Consider the following 20,616-nt stretch of genomic DNA (forward strand, 5'->3'; position numbering starts at 1 on the left):
GAGATCAAAATAATAATTTAAACAACAACAACAACACCAAAACAAAAAATACAAGAGCTAAACTAAGTGGCACAGATGTTTTAACACACAGGTGCAGGATAAGTTGCGTATAAATATAAATAAGGACATAAAATCCTTCTACATCTGAAATAGGAGAACTGAACAGCTACAGTTGCAGTGCCTTTTTTTTTTTTTCATCATACAAACTATTTTGCAGCTCTTTCAGTCAACACTGGAAATTAAACAGAAGTTCAAAATAGTACTTGTCAGGATCTGATGTTTTATCTTATGTCTGTTTGTTTCAAAGAGTAATAAACTAGTAGCAGACAACAGTTCCACACAGGAAAGGCATCACCTGTGGTGATGCACACTGCTTTTGAAAACACTCAGTTTTACACAGGAAAATTTTGCATTCAATATCTTGTGATTCTTATATATCAAAATGCAGATATACTCAAACAAAAGCACAGCTCAGTAATCTCACTCTGTTAGTTTTCCCTTTTATTTTTTCTATGCTTGCCTGTAGAGGAAAGGTTATAGGTCAATATTAATGTACTCTACAATGTAATAAAACATTTATCCCAGAAATTTGGAAATTCAGTATAATTCCATTAAAATAGAAAATTAAACACATTTGTCACATTATGCATGCTTTAAGTCTTTCTGAAACAGCCAATACTGTTGTCCAGGAATATGTTGTGCCTAAATAATGTATTTCTGATGGAGTTAGATTTCTAATTTTTGAGACTCACTTTATGTGTTCTATTGTGACATGTCCAAATTCAAAGTAACTGTTCTTACTTGTATATTAATGACATTTCACTACAAATAAAAAGTTGAATTTCTAGACTGTGAAAATATACGATGTATTAGTATCAGCCCTTTCTATTTTCAAAATTCATTTCATCTAAACGTGAATGAATGACATAACAGGAAATATACAGGGTATTTCCCAAATTCTACTTTGTAAAATAGTATTTAATTTAAACACTATATCCCAGGCCAGATAGATACTTAAAAAGAGACAAATGCAAAAGGAAGAAGTGGAAAGCAATGAAAACAATGACAGGAAAAAGAAGAAAGAAAGAAAAGGGAACAGTCTGAAATGAATAACTTCATGTGATTTGGTGGAAGTAAGATGTTGCATGAATTCAGGAAGTACTTCAAGAAAACATTTATGAACTATGAGAAAGCTACACTGAGATTTCTGTTTTGTTAGCGAATAAAATGAAGTAGCATAATTCTATCAAAGGCCTCTATGTTCAGTTGGAATATTTCACAACTGACTACATTCTTCCCTGGAGATTCACAGCTAAGCCTACATATAGGCACAAAGAAAAAAGGTCTGATAATGCTTTCTATGAAGGATCCCTTCTCTATTTGCCTTTACTGAGAAATGTACTTGTAATGTAATAAAATAGAGGCATTTTCATATTTTAAGTGTTTCCTTCCTCATAATGTTTATACAACCTCTTTGGCATACATCAGCATAAGTTAAAAGTATTTTATATGTCATTGTTTATGTTGCCACAACTAGAAAATTATGTAGTCTTATCAGTGGTGATGTCTTTTCCTCTCATAGTACTAACAGTCATCTAGCTCAGTGGACAGTGTGGATAGACTTTCTTAGTACTATCTCAACCCACGTATCGTATATTGTTATTATTATTATTTTTTTATTTTATTTCAACCTCGACTAATTATTAAAATGAAAAAAAATATATAGCCTTTTGTCATGGTTTCATGATTTTTCATTATCGGTATTCCACATCATAACATCATGCAATGCACTGGGGGTTTGACTGCTGATGCTCAAGTTCCGGGTGCCTGTCCAGAGGAGAAGAAGAGCTACGTTTCCCCAGGGGGCTTTGCGGTCAGCGAGGAGATATAACTCCCGGCAAGGTCACCTGATGCTCTCTTCTTTGCCTGCACTGCTTCGCCTGCGCTTCTCTGCCTGCGCTTCTCTGCCTGCGCTTCTCGCCTGCGCTTCTCTGCCTGCGCTTCTCATCTCAGCGTTGTGGTAAGGCCGATCCACCATCAATTTCACATTCTCTCTCTCCTTATAAAATTCTGTTGATACCATATTTAGTAAATTACTTTGTTTTACCTCAGATTGTTGCCACTGTTTTCAATTATTTCGGGGTCCCCTATTTTCTTTTTTTCCGGGGGCGCGGATCCGCGGATCCCTCCGCCCTTCTAGTCACGGAACCGGGCCGAACCAGCCCGTAAACCGTTGACACCTTTTATGGAAGCTTTAAGTAATATCAGCACTTGAATTCCTTGTTCTTGTGACATGCATCACAATCCTGATATTTGCAAACTACTAGTCAAGCAAACTTAAGGGCAATAATGATGTTTTACTACCTACCATCTCCATAAGCAAGCAAGTACATCTTGCATAAATTTGCTTAGGCTGGCAATTTCACAAAAACTTTTGTTATTGAAATGGGTCACACTTCAAAATAGCTGAGAATAGATTAACAGTTATGGAGAGCATTTATGTCACTATATCAGCTAAAGAGCTCTTAATAAAAGCTGAAAGTATAATCATTTAAAACTGCCTATTATCCTGTGCCAAGTTCTTTAAGATATCACTCTGAGATTCAAACGTCTCTCACTATGCTCAGCAAATACCTTTCAATCTTATCAAGTTTCAAACAATGAATTCTCAGAAATTACTATACACAGGAATAAAAGTTGAGTTGCTTTGCTGGCTCTCTATTTAGAAATACAACTACATTAAAAAAGAATTCAATCTTCCTGCCTCTCTCCATACATAAAAATATGCTACATTTTAAGTAAGTTAAATAATAAAAGCCATGTTAAAAACCATGCTTAAAAATTCTACATATCTTCTGTCTATAGCATGCTGTGCAGTGTCTTCCACTCTTTTTGCATAGATCTATTTGAAGGAGAGGGGGAGCAGATCACCAGCCCACCATTACACTTCATTAGCAATATTCATCATAGCAGCACATGCTTCCGACAACGTAAAATGTACATCTCTCCTATCAAGACTATATTGATTCTGGCTAAATTGGTAGGTTAAATTATCTGAAACCTGCATATAATTATCCTAGGGTTGTTTACTTCACATCTCCCTTAAGCTTTGGAAGTTTTCTACCTACATTAATTTCAGCTAGTATGGTTTCTATCAACAAGCCATCAGCATCATAAAATGCATCACCAAAGAATTCATTACATTTTTTCAGCTGATTGTAAAGTATGCCATTTATAATAGCTGCTTGCTATAGTTTGACAAATTGAACTGGAACTGCCAAGTCTGCAAAATGGAAACAGAAGAAAATATTACAGGGGGTAACATTTTTATGTTAAGACACTGTCAGCAGTTTAAAATAATCAGATCTATTTATTCTTCTAAAGCAAGAAAGTCTTGTAGAAAAAAAAATCTGGTTTTCTATCTGTCTACTTTATCTCATACAGATATTTCTTAGCAGGAACACAGCTGCAAAATGGCACTACAGTGAAGAAGACAAGAAGCATCAACATGAAGAGTATGGAGAGTTCTGTAAAACCCTGGGGATGAAACATGCTTTCTTATGCTTTGCAAAATGTAATTTAAATTCAGCCATAGAATATACTGGATTCACATGTGCAGAATTTGAATAAATGTATTTTGGAATAGTCCTGGTATATTTGGCCATAATAGCATATTTTGGTAATAAAAGAAGTTACATGGTTACAGTCCAACATGCTAATAATAATTGAAAAATATTTGGAAACACATATAATTTGGCACCTGGAGTTAGTACTTTATTAGGAACTACAGGAATTAAAGAGATCACTAAAGATTCGACAGTGTACTTCTACTAACTTAACATCTGCTAAAATGCAGGTACTACACAAATCTGAAAATAGAAGATAATACACAGATTTTTTTTTATCTCTTGTGAAAAATATTTTTGTACACAAGCCTCACATGCAGCAGAGATTTAATCTGTTTTTCTCTTTTTCATACAAAGTATACCTGGAATATGTTTTTTTTTTATATATTCAGAAATACTATTTTCAGTATCAGTCAAACTACTTTGAGTATCCTGGATTAAAAAAGTGAAGGACTTTGTTTTCCTACAGAAGACAATGATCTTTCTACCCTAGAATGTTAGACTGTGAAGCAGTTACATTACTTTAGCAACCTCCTAACTGAGGAAGTAATCTCATTGAAGTTAATTGCTTTATTTAAGTTACTAAGTACTAAATAGTAGGATTAAAATTATACAATATATTTCTTTTATTTCTAGCCCAGTGGTGTTTGTAGTAGCCCCTTGGACTGTTTGTATGACTTTGAACATCTTCCTTGAAAGCTGATATTTAAGCACACAAACATGCACACACTGCTTTTCTCTCCTTTCTTTTTTCTTCTGAAGCACAGAACTCAGGGCACAGCTTGAGTTAAGTTCTGAACAGTACTACGGAAAATGCATGAGATCAGAGAAAACTACTGATACAGAAAGTGTTACTAAGACTGCAGCAAAAGTAACTTCTTTAAACCAATCTCTGAACAGTTACTTCAAAGCAGGAACACTGTACTGTTGATCTTCTACTAGTGAAAATATATAAATAAGTGAAGTCAAATTAACTGTAACCAGAGCAGTTACAAAATAAGAATTAAAGGTCAGAACCATGATGGGTTTTGCATTAAGAGGTCCTCATTTAACAACAGATCTTCCCAAGAAAGCAAGATTAGATGGTTTCCTCAGAAAGAATGCAAAATGGGAAAACTTTCTATATGAGTGGATGCTCTAACCATGAGGATATTATATGAGTGGAAAAATAGGAATCTAAGAGACAGAATCAAGTGCTTACACACTAGTATTATGTGCTATCTCATTTGGCCTAAAAGCGGATGAATGGTGGCAGGACACGTGCTCTTTAAGTCTTGTTGTGATTTGTGACCATATACTTTAGAGAAGTCCAAGAAGCAGCAGGCACCTATGCTTAGACATAAGGTGCAAACAAATGAAAGGCATGTTTTGGATTATGCATAAAAAAGAAAGAGTCAAGTGCAAAGATGTAAACACTCTAGAATACAAAATTAGATTTCTTATCATAAACACATAAAACTGGGACTGCTGCTGCTGCTGAAACATACTACTATCTCTTTGTGATAACATCCATTGTTCGGTCTCAACAAATGTTCTCCAAGAATGGAGGGATGTCAATTGGTGTGATTTTTTTCACACAGAGGAATTCAATCACACACCTTTACTTCATAAGCATTTCCATTTAAATGTTAATTTGTCAGATTGCCCCTCTGCTGCCATCTGCCACACAGTAAGAAAAGTGAATGGAATATTAGGGAGAAGGTTCAACCTCTACTGCCATACCATCACCATCTACCATTGACACTATGGAACAACATAATAAAATAGGAGGTACTACTTTCAGAGCACCCCTCATATGGTTGGTCTTGATGATCTCTAGAGGTTCCTTCCAACCCCTACAATTCTGTGATTCTGTGATATGATTCTGAAGCAATGAAATGTTCTGAAATTAAGTCTAGGGTCATTCCTCACAACTCTTATTTAATTAGCTTAATTAATTTGTGCATGGAAGAGGATCTTGATTTCTTACTGCATTAGAATAAGTTTTGAAGATGTTTTATTTTATTTTATTTTTTGTTTCCTTGTTTGCCTCTTTTTAAATATTCTCTGAATATTCTCACCGGCAACAGCCAGTAGCTGTGAGGATGAAAGATTAAACAAGATTCAGATAGAGAAAAATATATTCTAATTAAAATTGTGAAATATATTATAATGGTTTGAATTTGATGATTTGTAGAAGCCAAATGCACAGCTTTAACAGGAATTGAAGTTAAATAATGAGTCTAGTAACAATCAGATTTAATAGTCTTGACAGGATTTTATATAACTGCAGTCTCTTTGGACCTGATTTGAAAGTGCATGCAGGCATGCAGTCACACACAGAGATACACAAGTATAACATATAAATAATTACAAGGCCAGGATAGCTGATCATTAAATACTACAGGGGATAGGAAGGTTTTAGTGTTTAATTAGGCACAGCTACATAGGTACATTAAAATAGAAGACTACTGTTTATCATACATACTTTAAATATCTTTTCTTCTCAAAAATCACCATGTAAGCTATTAAGTTCGTTTTAATGAAAACATGGAAAATTAACTTTTACGCTTTTTATGATAATTGAAATATCTATAGTTGTTGTACACAGAAATTTGTATGTCCTACACTGGAAAGAATTCTGTATTAAAATTACAGTAAAAATAATAATTAAAAAGATGTGTTGTTCTGTAACCTTGCATATTCAGCAGAAGTTAAATAAATGGGTATTGTACTTCATGCAATTTTTGTCTTTCTACTGAAAATTCAGGCTGCCCATGGCCCATCCAACCTGACTTTGAAAGCATGCAGGGATGGAATATGCGCAGCTTCTTTGAGTAACCTGTTCTTTGTTACACATTCTGTAATGAATAGATAGTAAAAGCAAGCAATTATTTTCTGAAGAAGGAACAGTGAAATGCATAATACGTACAGGTCTGGGATAACAGTAGGGTCCTTGAAAGTACAGACGGAGGGCTACATTGGACTCTAGAGCTGTAAGCAGCTCACTAGTTGTCATTTAATTGGTCAGATTATTTCAGCTCTAAGCATACCTGAAGAATTAACTGAAAGTCCTGACGTGTGCAAACTAGCAATGACCATTTAATAGCCACTTTGACATAATTATCCACAAACACTTGTTCAGAGCCTGATAAGAGCAAATATATGGGCAATAGTATGCAGTGTTTTTCTCTTCTTTGTGCATCACTCGTGAGACCACTGTGAAGCATGGGTCAGTGAAGAACTGAATGATTTGTGCAGTACAGATGGTCAAGAGCATTTTTAAGTGATACTTTTTTTTTTTTTTTTTAATGGCAAGACAAATTGCTATTTTAAAATCCATAATCTAGAATAATTTGCATTTATTTTCTCTGAAGATAGTATGAAAATTATTTTTCTTCCTCAACAAGAACTACTTTGAAGTCCTTCTTAGAAATTGTCATACACAATTTATTAATTTTTTTTTTATTCAATTAAGTTAATGTTTCAGAGTTCCAAATATTCTTATACTGTTCTCATGCCGGAAAAGCAATAATAATAAAAAAAAAATCCAAAGTTAAAAAAAAAAGTTATAGTTCTGTTGTTGTTGTTTTGTTTCAACATATTACATAAAAATCAACATTGAGTTACTTAGAATCTTTAAACTAACATATTCTAACTTGGAAGACCATTAAACCACTATCTGCTTTCCTATCTGTATGGGTAAAAACAATGAACCATGTACAGCTTGAAAAATAAGAATGTTAAGGATTCATGCTGAAAAAGCTCATAGTCACCTCTGCTCTTTCACAATAATTCAAATAAAATAATCATCTTACATATGTTTCAATGGAAAAGATATTTATCTCTGATTCTATTTAAATAGAAAATATCAGAATTCATATGAACCCTCCTAGTAATTCAAGAATGAATAATAGAACATGTATTTTATTTTTATTTTTTTCCATTTTTCATTTTAAGTCAAGGCTGAATAGAATGTACAACAGAGAGAAATTCAGATTGAAGGAAAGGTGTAAAAAAACAATATTTTTAAGCTTTGATCTTACAGAGGTAAAGATTTAGTGGGTTTGGATTTGTTTCTCCTGCTCCACATTGTGCAGTTCTGCAGACTATTTGCTTTCCTAATCAGCATTTCTTTGATACTGTTTTACAATACAAGTTCAATGCACTTCTTTTGAAAAGAAGTTTAGATGTAACACTGACAACTGCATTATACATATTTTGATCGTACACTGTGCCATCATCTCTCTCCTCACAAAGGTGCCTGATTATATTAATAAAAAGCAATTTCCATACTGCTGCACATAAATTTGGATGAGCTATTCACACACAAGAGTGATGAAGATGATGGAAAAGCTATTAATCATTGTGCAGGCTACACAGTCTTCATTTTGTCTGTATTCTTTTTCCTGTTTTTTGTTTTTGTTTTTGTTTTTTCCTTTTTTGCCTTCAACTGCAAAACAACACTGAAATGTAAAAAAAAAAAAAAAAAGAAAAAAAAAGAAAAATGAAGTTATCTTTTTTTTTTTTGTTCTCTAGTTATAGAAAAAAATCTTTAAATAGAAGATGGACGAAATGATTGATTAAGATGATGTTTTTGAATGTTCTAGAACAGACAATAGAAAGTAACTTAAGAATATATCGCTGAACTACAAGCAGACATATTCTGTTTATCTAAGTGTAATGTTCTTAAGGACTTCCCTTTCCCCAAGTCAATAGAAACAAAAAATAACATTGTATTACAACACCATTAATTTAATTCAATATGCTCGTTATCTTATTCATAAAAACACACATAGGCTTCATTTCATTGGATTTCCCTTCTCCATTTTAATGAAACAAAAAAGAAACAATCCAAATCAGTTGGAGATTAATTCATATATTTCATTCATGTAAGAAAGAAAATAAAAGGAATGAGAACATGAAAGATAACTGCCTTTTGAGATTAAATGGAAATACTAATGAAATGATAAGGATTATTGGAATTATTCTTGTTTCTTTTGTTTCAATACAGTAAATCATTTGCATGAATTTTAGGTACAATTAGTATGTTTTTTCAATATAAGATCATAAACATTTTATACATTCACCTACTAAAGACTCTCTGATAAACATAAATATTTTTTCTTTCAAATATTTAAAGAAGTAGCACAAATTATTAAAAATATTTCAATAAAAAAATAACAGTAGATATTCATGCCACACTAATATTTAAAGAAACTATATTGGTTTGTTTCTTTTTTTTTTTTTTTTCATTCAACTGTCCTGCCTAAAATAAAATAGAATAAAACAAAATAAATCAGTAAAATCTTATTTTCATATCCTCAATAAAGTTCAATAAAATAAATTAAATAATAAAATAATATAAGATACCTAAATTAAAATAAGACCATTGAAGAGCCATATATTTTATTAGTTTAGATTGCTGGGGATAGTTATTTTAAATGCAATATGTGAACTTGAATTAAAATGTCTAGAAGAACATTTGTTCAGAAACTTTTTCTTCAAAATAATAGAACCTGGAAGATTTAGGTACTTTATTTAATGCATCAAGCATTTTCAGGTTCTATCTATACTCTTTGACATAATTATGGATGGATATTTCAGAATTACACCCAGATAGATTCCAATCTACCTGAATTTGTTTGTAGTGACAAAGATTACATTAAGATCCCATTACATATAATACTGCAGCCATCCTTATCAACATGACACACATTTTACCAGCAGTGAGTGAGGCATAAAAATAATTAAAAAAAAAAAAAAAAAAGTCAAAATGACATCATGGCAAACATTAGTTTGAGAAAGAACAATAGAAGAGATTTGCTGGATATGAACTCTAAATGTTCTAAAAGCAAAGTGTTATTTAAAAAAAAATGTATGTGATGTAAAAATAAATAAAATTGTTGAATAAAACTTTTTTTTTTTTTTTTTGTAAAAATAGAATTTAAAGAATGACAACAATATTGTACTATTCTTTATAACATAAGTCTGGTCATTTTAATTCGTCTGGAGATTAGACAGAGGCAATCATTTATCCATCATATTGATAGACCATGGCAGTCTGGTGAAGTTCCCACTGACTGGAAAAGGGGAAATCTAACTCCCATTTTCAAGGGAAAAAAAGGGGAAGATCCAGGGAACTACAGGCCAGTCAGTCTCAGCTCTGTGCCCGGCAATATCATGGAGCAGATCCATTTGAAGGCCCTAAGGCACATGGAAAATAAACATGAGGTGACTGGTGGTAACCAACATGGCTTTACCAAGGGGACATCAGAAAAAAAGTTGGTGGCCTTTAACGATGTGTTACAGCATCCATAGGTAAAGGAAGAGCAACTGATGTCAGCTACCTGCACACATGCAAAGTGTTTGACACTGTTCCGTACGACATCTTTGTCACCAAACTGGAGAAAAATGGATTTGATAGATGGACCAGTGACTAGGTAAGGAACAGGCTGAATGGTAACACTCAGAGAGCTGTGATCAACAGCTCAATGTCCAAGCGGAGATCAGTGACAAATGACTTTTCTCAGGGATAGATGGTGAGACTGGTGTTACTGAACATCTTTGTAGGTGATATGGGCAGTGGGATGCAACACTCTAGAGGGAAGGGATGCATCCGGAGGAGCCCAGAACAGACTTGAGAGCCCATGCTAACATCATGAAGTTCTGCAAGGCCAAGTGCAATGTCCTGCATCTGGGTCAGGGCAATCCCAAGCAAAAATACAAGTTGAGTGCAGAATCGCTCGACAACAGCCGAGCGATCCCTCAGGAGAAGGATTTGGGAGTGTCAGCTGATGAGAGATTCAACATGAATGGGCAATGTGCACTTGCAGCCCAGAAAGCCAATCATATCCTGGGCTGAATCAAGAGAAGCATGACCAGCAAGTCGAGGGAGGAGATTATGCTCCTCTACTTTGCTCTTGTGAGAACCCACATGGAATACTGTGTCCAATTCTGGAGCAAGAAGGACATGGAGTTTTTGGAGCGAGTCCAGAGGAGGACCACAAAGGCAATCAGAGGGCTGGAGCACCTTCCCTGTGAAGGCAGGATGAGAGAGCTGGGGCTCTTCAGCCTGGAGAAGCGAAGGGTATGAAGAGACCTTATAGCAGCCTTCTAATACCTGAAGGGGGCCTATGGGAAAGCTGGGGAGGGACTTTTTATAAGGACAGGTAGCAACAGGGTGAGGGGAAATGGTTTTAAACTGGAAGCGGGTAGATTTAGACTGGATATCAGGAAAAAATTCCTTACTGTGAGGGTGGTGAGACACTGGAACAGGTTGCCTAGTGAGATTGTGGATGACCCTCCCTAAAGGCATTCAAGACCAGGATGGACAGGGCTTTGAGCAACCTGGTCTAGATGGAGGAGTCCCTGCCTATAGCAGGTGGGTTGGAACTAGATGATTTTTAAGGTTCTTTTCAGTTCAAACCATTCTATGATTCTATTTTATAAGCAGACATTTTCTGTCACATGGAAAGGATATTATAGAATGTTGTCTGGGAGTTCTGGCATGCTTCAGTGGGTGCCTTGATCTTGATGTAACTACTAATTAAATAAACAGTTCCAGTCCCTTGACACTTGGACTAAATTATCTATCCTCATTATTTGCTGGAACAGTTGTTGGCAAGCTTTCACCCTAAACTGTCTTACACTTTTAGCAATAACTCCCAGACATATTTCAGGAAAGAGAACTAGTCAGTAACTGTCTCTGATACCCAGTCTGCAGTAGTTGCCTTATATGGAGAGACAAAAGAATTAAAAATTATGTGTTGATTCACAGTGTTTATTGTGAGTACCAGAGAACAGTTTCAGCTATTAATTGACTAATATGTAGAAAGGTAGAAATAACTAGGGTTTCCTACAGAGATTTCTTTAATCTAGAAACAGCTATTGATTTTGATAATGCTTATTTACTTTTTGAATCACAGTTTACTTATTTATCCTTTGGTTTCTTGTTTATATTAACAACAAATGTGAATATTTCATCATACAATGAATGTGTGGACAATCTATTTATTTATTTGTGTATTTTAACATGAGAAAGACATGATGTTGTCCTTCCTACATCTCCTTTTTTTTTTTTTTTTTTTTTTTTGTGCACGCGCACATGTATGTGTGCTGCTATATGTTTTTAAATATGAAGATAAACAATATTGTTTCCTGTAATTTATTCTGTGACTGAATGGGTTTATGATTAGATGTCAGTGTGACTGCCAATCACATGGGTCTATAGTGATATCACAGGTTACATCCCTTTTTCCATGATTATTCCAGTCAAAGCTCATTGTATTCAGATATTTCTCTCTTCACTAAGAAATACTAAGATATCTTGGCCTCGTCAAAAGCAGAACTTTTCAGAAAAAAAGGCATTTTACTTTCTAGAGTTAATCTTTTATAATATTTCTTCTCTTTACTTCTTTATATTAACAGCTGAAAATATGATTTTTAATTTGAATGACAATCTAGAATATCTGGATAAAAATAAACATTTGTTTTGAAGCACTCTTATTAAAACTATTAAATATGCAGTTCATAAAACAGCTAGGTTCTAAACTTGATTATTTTTTTCTTCCATCTTGAAACTGTTTTTTTAGCATTTCTTTTAGGATTTATGAATTAAAATGTTTCCATTTCCAGAGGAACTTTGATTTATAATTACTAAATTTGATTTTTCAGTATCAGTCACATCAAATATAATTTACCTTTGTATAGCTGAATTAAACTAAGTAGAGATTAATCTAAGTAGAGAAAGATCTGAGAGAGTCTCCTCTTGGAGAATAAGGAAAATCAAAACATTTTTAATAACTGTTTGGTTTTAAAATAGATATCATGAACGTCAATAATATGGGACAAATATAGGAAGAAAAAGCATGGAAGACAAAATTGATAAGTACTGCTTTACTATGCTAACTCTGTTATGCTCAAATTATTATTATAAATGAGAAGTAGAATACATCCTATAAAACCATTCAAAAATTTCTTGTTAATCAGATTAAAGTAAAACCATAAAGTAAACAATACCAGTTTGATTACTGTGATGTTTGTAAAAGTATTTGGGAATGTACAATTATTTCCCTTAAGATCAAGAGCATATTCAATGAAAAAAAAAAAAAAAAAAAAAAAAAAGAGAGAAAGGGAGGAATTCATAAACAAGGACAGAAACCTGAATAAGGGAGGTAGCAACAGTCATTAACAAGAACTAAATATGGTAAATCATACTAATTGAAGGTATAGGAATTCTGTGATTCTGAAGGCATCATCGGTCTTTATCAGTCTGTGTGACCAGCTGTCAGCGTCCTCTGTGTGTCCTTTGTGTGTGTGTGTGTGTGTCTGGGATGTGTGCTCAGTTTTGCTACTGGTTGAATCTGCAAAGGGGAAAGTAACAGATGCATCCTCATTCATCTTGAGAAGAGATCACAGGTGCCTGAGACATCAAGCTGCACTCCAGTGGAAGCGCAGGATGATTCCTGAACTAGAGCGGCAATGACAGCTACTCCTAGCATCCCTTAACAGTTCTTTAGTTTATATATAAACTAACCCTCTTAACAGAAGAAACTCATCACTAGTCTTTTTTAACAGCTGTGGTTTTCAGCTTTCAGCTAGGCAAGGGTTTCAGTCTAGAGGCCAGGCTGCAATGCAAAGTCAACATAGTCCTTCAATAGATGGGATGAGATATTACCATTAGTGATGTCTTCATTGTCCTCTTTCCCCTCAACTGACTGGAGCCAGTTTACATGTTATCCAACAAACTTTGTTAGGCTGTGTCTTTTTAAGTACCCTTTTCAGTAGCTGGAACTACACTTTCACACTTAAAGCCTCTACTATAAACCAGATTATTATGTCTAAAGTCTGAGTTATAACTACCCTTCAAAATTAGTTCAATATAGCAATATATTATTTTATACGTGTCAAAATATTAATAATAGCCATTTTACAACACAGTGTTAATATTAAATTGGTTAATGTCTACTTGCTCATTAGACAACCTTCATTACCACTTAAAATTTAGGATCTCCAAGCAAACGAAGAAAGAACAAAGTCTATCAGTCCTGATGCCTTTGTTATTAACTAGTAGAGCTTGTGGCCTTTACTAGTAATGGGATTATTGAATTTAATGGGCCAAAGGCCACAGCATATACATACAAAACTCAACGCCTTCCCTGGGAAGTCTCTTTGAATGCTTCACAACCCTCACTGTGAAGAAGTATTGCCTCATATTCAACCTAAACCTCCCCTGTTGCAACATGAGGCCTGCTATATGCAGGGCACATACATAATAGAATATGTACTGGTAAACATCCACTAGAGTGTGTGGTTTTTGTCCTATAATGTAAACACATTATTTGTATTAATGTGTAAACACATTAAACACAGGTAATGCTTTAATTAAGAGAAAGCACTAGTATTGTTGTGTATGTGTTAACAGACTACCAGAAAATCAAAACCTTGAAAATTCACCCAGTCCTTTCTCCTTATATACCAGCTGAAGGATCAAATATACTCTACTCACCAATGTAAAACAACAAAGCAATAATGGCAAAAGAGCTTTTGCAGGCCACCTAGGCAATTTATAGTAGTGCTTGGCTGCTCTTACTGTTAGAAAATTATACTTAACATCTTCCATAGTGCTGTATTCCATTACTCTCTGTCATAAAGACTAAAGACATAAATAATATGCATGAAAGAAAAGAATAGTGCAAGAATTTATATGACAGTTACCTTTTCTTCTCAGCTAAATTCTAAGGACTACTTATCATTTTCATTTTTGTCTTTTAGACTCTTTACAGTAGTGTTACATCACACTAGAAGTAATATCACCCAAGATGGCACACAGCTCTCTAATCATAGATGTATCAGTGATGAATAAAAAAAATACTATCAGTGGCTGGAAACATTATAAACTGAAACTGAAAGATTTCACCTTTCATGATCCTATATTTTTATTCACTTGAACTTACTAATGTTCCCATCAAACAGGTCATTCATGGTTTATGAGGTCCTGTAAAGCAAACAGTTAAGCAAATATGTACTTTTATTCACTTTAGGAAAGGATCTCTTTCATTTCTCTTTCCTTTCAAAAAACTGAATTCATGTTTTTCTGCTTTGTATCTTGTGTTTGCCTGCTGTGTAAGCATCCAGACAGGTCTTGAGTATCTCCAGAGAAGATGCACAACCTCTTCGGGCGCCTGTTCCACTGCTCTGTCAGTCGGACAGCACATAAGTTCTTCCTCACGTTAGTATGGAATTTCCTGTGTGTCTTTTTCTGTCAGTTGCCTCTTGTTACATTGTTGCTTACCATGCTATTCTTCTGTGTTAATTCAACAACAAAGTACTTTTTGTTTTTGTTTTTGTTTTTTTCAAAATCAGAACAGATTAAGCCATGCTGAATTACTGTTCTATGAATAATAGAATAGTATAACCTGCAATCTTTTGAAAGCATGTACAGGTGTCCGCCTAAACCATGGAATTCATCTCTGTGTGATATTTGAAAAAAACATATGATGCTACTTGCTACTTAGGTTAATGTTTTCATTTAAAGAAAATTCATTTCTAAGAAATCTTTAGTATTCTGTACAGCTGAAAAGAAAAAAAAAAAAGATGAACTTATAATTCTTTTTAATTTATGGCATTTAACTCACAGGTAACAAATTTTTCAATTGAGAATATAAAACAACGGCAACACCACCACTAAATTATTTTTTCAAGTGTTTGTAAATCCTGTTTTTTTAACACTGCTGCTGCAGATAGCTAATATGACTAATAAAGATAAAAGCAGAAACCTCCCATAATGGCACACACATATACACAAAATTAAAAGGCAGTAGGGAGGTGAGGGAGAGTCTTCCAAGCACAGAGAATTTTTATCTGAGTCTTTTCTTCTCTAAGCATTATTAAATCAGTGGAATTAATCTGCAAGCTGAGGGCCTTGCTCTCTTTTGTGCTTACCATTAGGTTCTGTGATTACAGGTTAATCACCATAAGAACAAAGACCTGGTAAGGATTAGAGAAATAATGATAGGCAGACAAGCTTCACTATCCATGTTCCTCAGTGAATAATAAAATCATAAAATGGCTTGAGTTGGAAGGATCTTGTTCCACTCCCTCTGCCAAGGCTAGAGACACTTTCCACTCGACTAGGTTGCTCAAGATCACATCTGACTTGACCTTGATCACTCCCAGAGGTGAGTGATCCTTAACTTCTCTGAGTAACCTGTTCCAGTGCCTCACCACCATCATTATGACTAATTTCTTCCTACTATCTAATCCAAATCTACCTTTTCTAAGATTAAAATTGTTACTCTTTTTCCAATCATTACACTCCAACATAAAGAGTCTCTCTCAGCATTTCTTGTAGTCTCTCTTTAAATATGGGAAGGCTTCTGTGAGGTCCCCCTGGACACTTCTCTTCTCTAGACTGAACAACTGAGAACAGGTCACCTAGCTTCTCACTAGGCAGTCAGAGAGAATACTGAGCCATTGCAACTGGTATCAGGCATTCCACACGCATGTACTGAGAGGAGTCAACCAAGGAAAATACCTCTCTGTAGAATCAATTTGCAGACTGAAGAGGTTATTATGTACACGGGAGTGGGACAAATTATGGCATGGAGAATGCAAAGTAAAGGGCATTTAAGAGTTACGTAAAACTTCTATTGGGATATACATAAGCAGACTGTAGGAATGTCAGGAACATTATGGAGTGTGTAGAGGAAGGCAGGAATGGGGAGAAAGCTCTGTGGATCAGGAATGAAAAAGAATAGAAAAGCAGAGAACAAAACATAAACAGAGAGGCTCACATGTAAATAAATTCTAGTTCGTATTCTTATCTGACCATGCCTGATCACAGTGTATATCCTATCTTCTTAGTAAATTGTCTTTTCCAGGGGTTTTCATTTATTTATTCATTTTTCCCCTATGTGATAGTGCTGCCAATTCTTTATGCATGTGTATCTGTTTAAGTCCCACTGTTTGTAAATGGGGAAAAATTGTGGGATGCAGGGGTCATAGAATTGCATGCCAGCAACAGAATAGACTAGGCTGTGAATATGTTTCTACAAGGAGTTTGTATTTGTATGTGTATATTATTGTGTTCTTCAAGACAGAGTAGCTGGCAAGTGGTTAGCAAAGAGGATAAGAGGTCTAGGAGCCAGTTACCAGATAAACCATGGGTTTCTGGAAATTTGGTTACGGAGTGGGGTGTGAATCATGTACAATCCGGTGGTCAAAGATCTGAAGCCAGGTTCTGGGTAGACTGAAAGTGTACACAAATAATTGTAGGTGGGTATAGGTATATTATCAGCAGACTTCAATGTTGATCATCTGAAGAGAATGGTATTCTCCCACTTCTCTTGTGCAAGTGCAGTGTTGTTTTCTGTTTGTGTTATCTGTTTTTGTGGCCAGCCATGCATATATGTGTATTTCTTGCATGAGCATTCATGCATGCGTGCCTGAGGAATTTGTGCTTCCCTTTGCTACTGGCTAGACCTGTAGATGTGGAGCTGCAGCAGCCTCATATTCATTAGGCTACTGGATTCAGCAACCCTTAACATTTGCTCTTCTGATGCTGTCAAAAGATTATTTTTATACAGCCTTCTCCCCCTCACCATTTCATTTTGACTGCAATGGAAAATGGGGAGTATGATAAACCATATGTCTGATTCAAGGATTTTTTTTTTTTTTGCATGTATCACCAAATTTTCTAAATTAAATTTACAGAATCAGGTCATGAAAGCTGCTCAGCTCTTTCGTCTCAAAAGTATGAAATCTAGCTAAGGAATATAATTGAATGTATAACAATGGGCCATTTATTTCTTTCAATCCAAAATAAAATGATATTATCAGAAATCTCACAACAGTTGTCTATTTTTTTTTTTTTATTTTTTTATTTTTTCCCCACAAAAAAAGCTTGTTTATCAAACACCCTCCAGAAATTCCATAAACAGTGGAGTCATGCTGCAGAGAGCTCACTGCCCCTGGCATGTTTATGTTCCCTGTTGGGATTCAGTGAGGTGAACTGGAAGAGGATGAATGAATTGGGCACAATGATGATGTACTCCTGGTGAGTCCATTCAAAGACAGAACAGTGCAGTCAAAAATATTATTTTCCAGACATAGCAGGAAAGAATAAAACTGTTAGGAGTTGAAGGAATATTCTCTCTGTATTTTCCCTTAGGACAAACACAGTGACATTTCCATAACATATAGAAATGAGGAAAGGCATTTCTCATAATGATGCTTTGCTACAGGATCTCATCAAATTATTTTTATTAAAAACAAACAAACAAAAAAAAAACACCTGAATATTTACCTCTCTTCAAAAAAGGAGAAAAATGTCTCCATCAAAGAGCTATCTACCATCCTCTTTTCTTCTAAACTAATGTTTTAAGCATTTTCAAAAAGACTAAATACAGTTTCTCTCAGAAAACCTAAATAAGAATTCATCCACTGGACTTTACTATAAAGATAAAATCCTTGTAATGCTAGTATTTTATTCTAGGGTAGAGGCAGGCAGCTATTTACATCTATATATTAAAACTTTATTAATTTATACCTGACAGCACAAAAAGTGCTTTTGTTGTGATGAAGAGTTCAGAAGTGTGCAGACTGGAGTCAGACTGGAGTCAGAGAGACTTTCAGAAAAGGTGGAGCTGCTCTGATGTCTGAATCATACATTGAAAGATGAGTTAGCCAGTTCAGTGATGCAGAATTGCTCTACTTTCTCTCCTCTGGTAGATATATCTCCCCAGGGTATAAGAAGGGAGGTCTAATTGAATCATTTTCTCATTCAGCTCAAATACAGCGTGTACTTCAAATCTTGAATAATATTGTGATTATTTGTCATGGTATTAATACTACAGGTTATCACTTGATGCAAAAATTAATTTACATAGAGAATATTAATATGAATATTATCAAACTTATATTTCTAGTCCTTTTGAATGTGTAACATAACTAATATATACAAAGGCTTATTCTTACAGATCTAAGTGAAATATTTTGACAGTTACAGGACGTTTTCCTATTTATTCTGCTCTTTCCATATCTTTATTCTACTTCTCAAGTCTTTGATGAAACTGAAAACTCTGAAGCCTTATATGTTCTACAGTTTAGGAAAGAGTTCTGTTCCTTTAAACCATGTTAGAAATAGGGAAGTGGGAAGGGAAGGAGAAGGGAAGGGAAGGAGAAGGGGAAGGGGAAGGTAAAAGGAAAGGGGAAGGGGAAGTGGAAGGAGAAGGTTGTTTCTGAATGGTTAATAATCTCCATTTGGCACTTATTATTATGTCAGCATCATGGAATATAATGCAGTGTGTACCAGCAATGAGTGCACCCTGCAAGTCAGCATATATCACTACAAAAACAAACAAACAAACAAACAAACATTGATAGCTTGTATTTCAGGCCACTATGTTAGTATGAGAGAACTTCAGATTCAAGTTATAGATGAGGTAACAAATGCACTTCAACTGAAGTCTCACCTTGGAGATAATTAAATTGGTATAAATATATACTGAGTCAGATAGCAATGCAGTTTAGGAGTATTCATAACTTAACAGCCATGGAACTCATTTGACTGCTCTATTTACTCTAGTATTTCTGTCTACTGTTTCAATCCTCATTAGTCTTTGTGTACACGACAGACATTTGAACTATGAAACTTGAATTAAATTCTGATTTAATTCAGTGCATGGCATGGGTAACACTAGAAATTTATTATAGTCACACAGCAAGTGAAGCTATTTTCAAAAACACCTTCATTCAGTTGTCACAGACTTTGAAGAAAGAACTTCATGTAACTTCAGGCGGGGAAATAAAGAAAGAGAAAAAATAAGATTTCATCATGAATAAAGATATATATGTAAGAGATTATTTAATTTTCACTGTCTCAAAGCTTGCTGGGGACACAGATGGATTTGTTCAAGTCCAGGCAAGTCCTGGGCAAAGGTTGTGAAATCATTTCTCTGGAGAACTTTGATGGACAAGTCCTGGGCAAGAGTTGTGAAATCCTTTGTCTGAAGGATAAAGATGAACAAGGCCAGGGGCAACAAGAGAGAGAGATAAGCTCCAGCTTAATAGCTGTGAAGCAGTCTTTTGTGTGGACTTATCTCAGGATGATGGCCACCTCAGGGGGTCTTGCTCAAGCGCCCAGGGATGTCAGGTAGGCAGGAGAACAAGTAGGATAAAAGAGGAATCGAAAACCATGAGGTTTAGGTTTTTCTGGCAACAGATTCCTCATGAAGAAGAAGAGGTTTCTGCCATGAGAAGCCTCACGACCTGCCTCTCTCCCTCCTGGACTTGCTCTGCTCTCTCTCCCCTCTGGACTTGCTCTGCTCTCTACCACGATGCTGAAGAAGAACAGAGGTGTCTGCCATCAGATTCCTCACTACGGAATGCCTGCATGCTGACGAACTCCCCTGGGCCTGCTACCTGAGTCCTGCTGCTTCCTCCCAGAGTGGCTCTGCGACTTCCTTCTGCCACCTGCTTTCTGCCTAAGGCCGGCCATGCTGCTGCTCTCTCCCCACTGCTGCTTTTGCCTTGGACTTTCGAAACAGCATGCAACGGACCGCTGCTGGATCCTGGTGGTGACTATTCCCACTTTACACAATTCTTGCTTCTTTCCTATCTTTTCTATCGCTCTCCTTCCCTTCCCCGTCTCCCTGATTAGGATTTATAATAAACTGGTTGGACCAACATATGAACCATTGTTTCTTCATCTCACACCAGGTATACAGATTTAAAAAGAACCTCATCTCCCTCCTATAGATTGGAGCAAAACAATATACTAAACACACTGGAAAATAATTATCTGTAGGACAATCATGATTAGAAGTGGCTATTTCTAGAGTTTCTCATGAATTGTCCATTTCCATTTCTTTAAGAACTTGGAAGTTAAAAAACAAACAAACAAACAGAAAACAACCAAAGTTTGAAGTTCTTTAGATTTGTAAAGAATCATGTCTCCTTATAAGATAAAAATCAATCAATTGATCAAAAAGAGTAGTACTTGTACTAA

Source organism: Meleagris gallopavo, chromosome 1, assembly GCF_905368555.1.
Source record: "Meleagris gallopavo chromosome 1, MGAL_WU_HG_1.1, whole genome shotgun sequence".
NCBI lineage: Eukaryota > Metazoa > Chordata > Aves > Galliformes > Phasianidae > Meleagris > Meleagris gallopavo.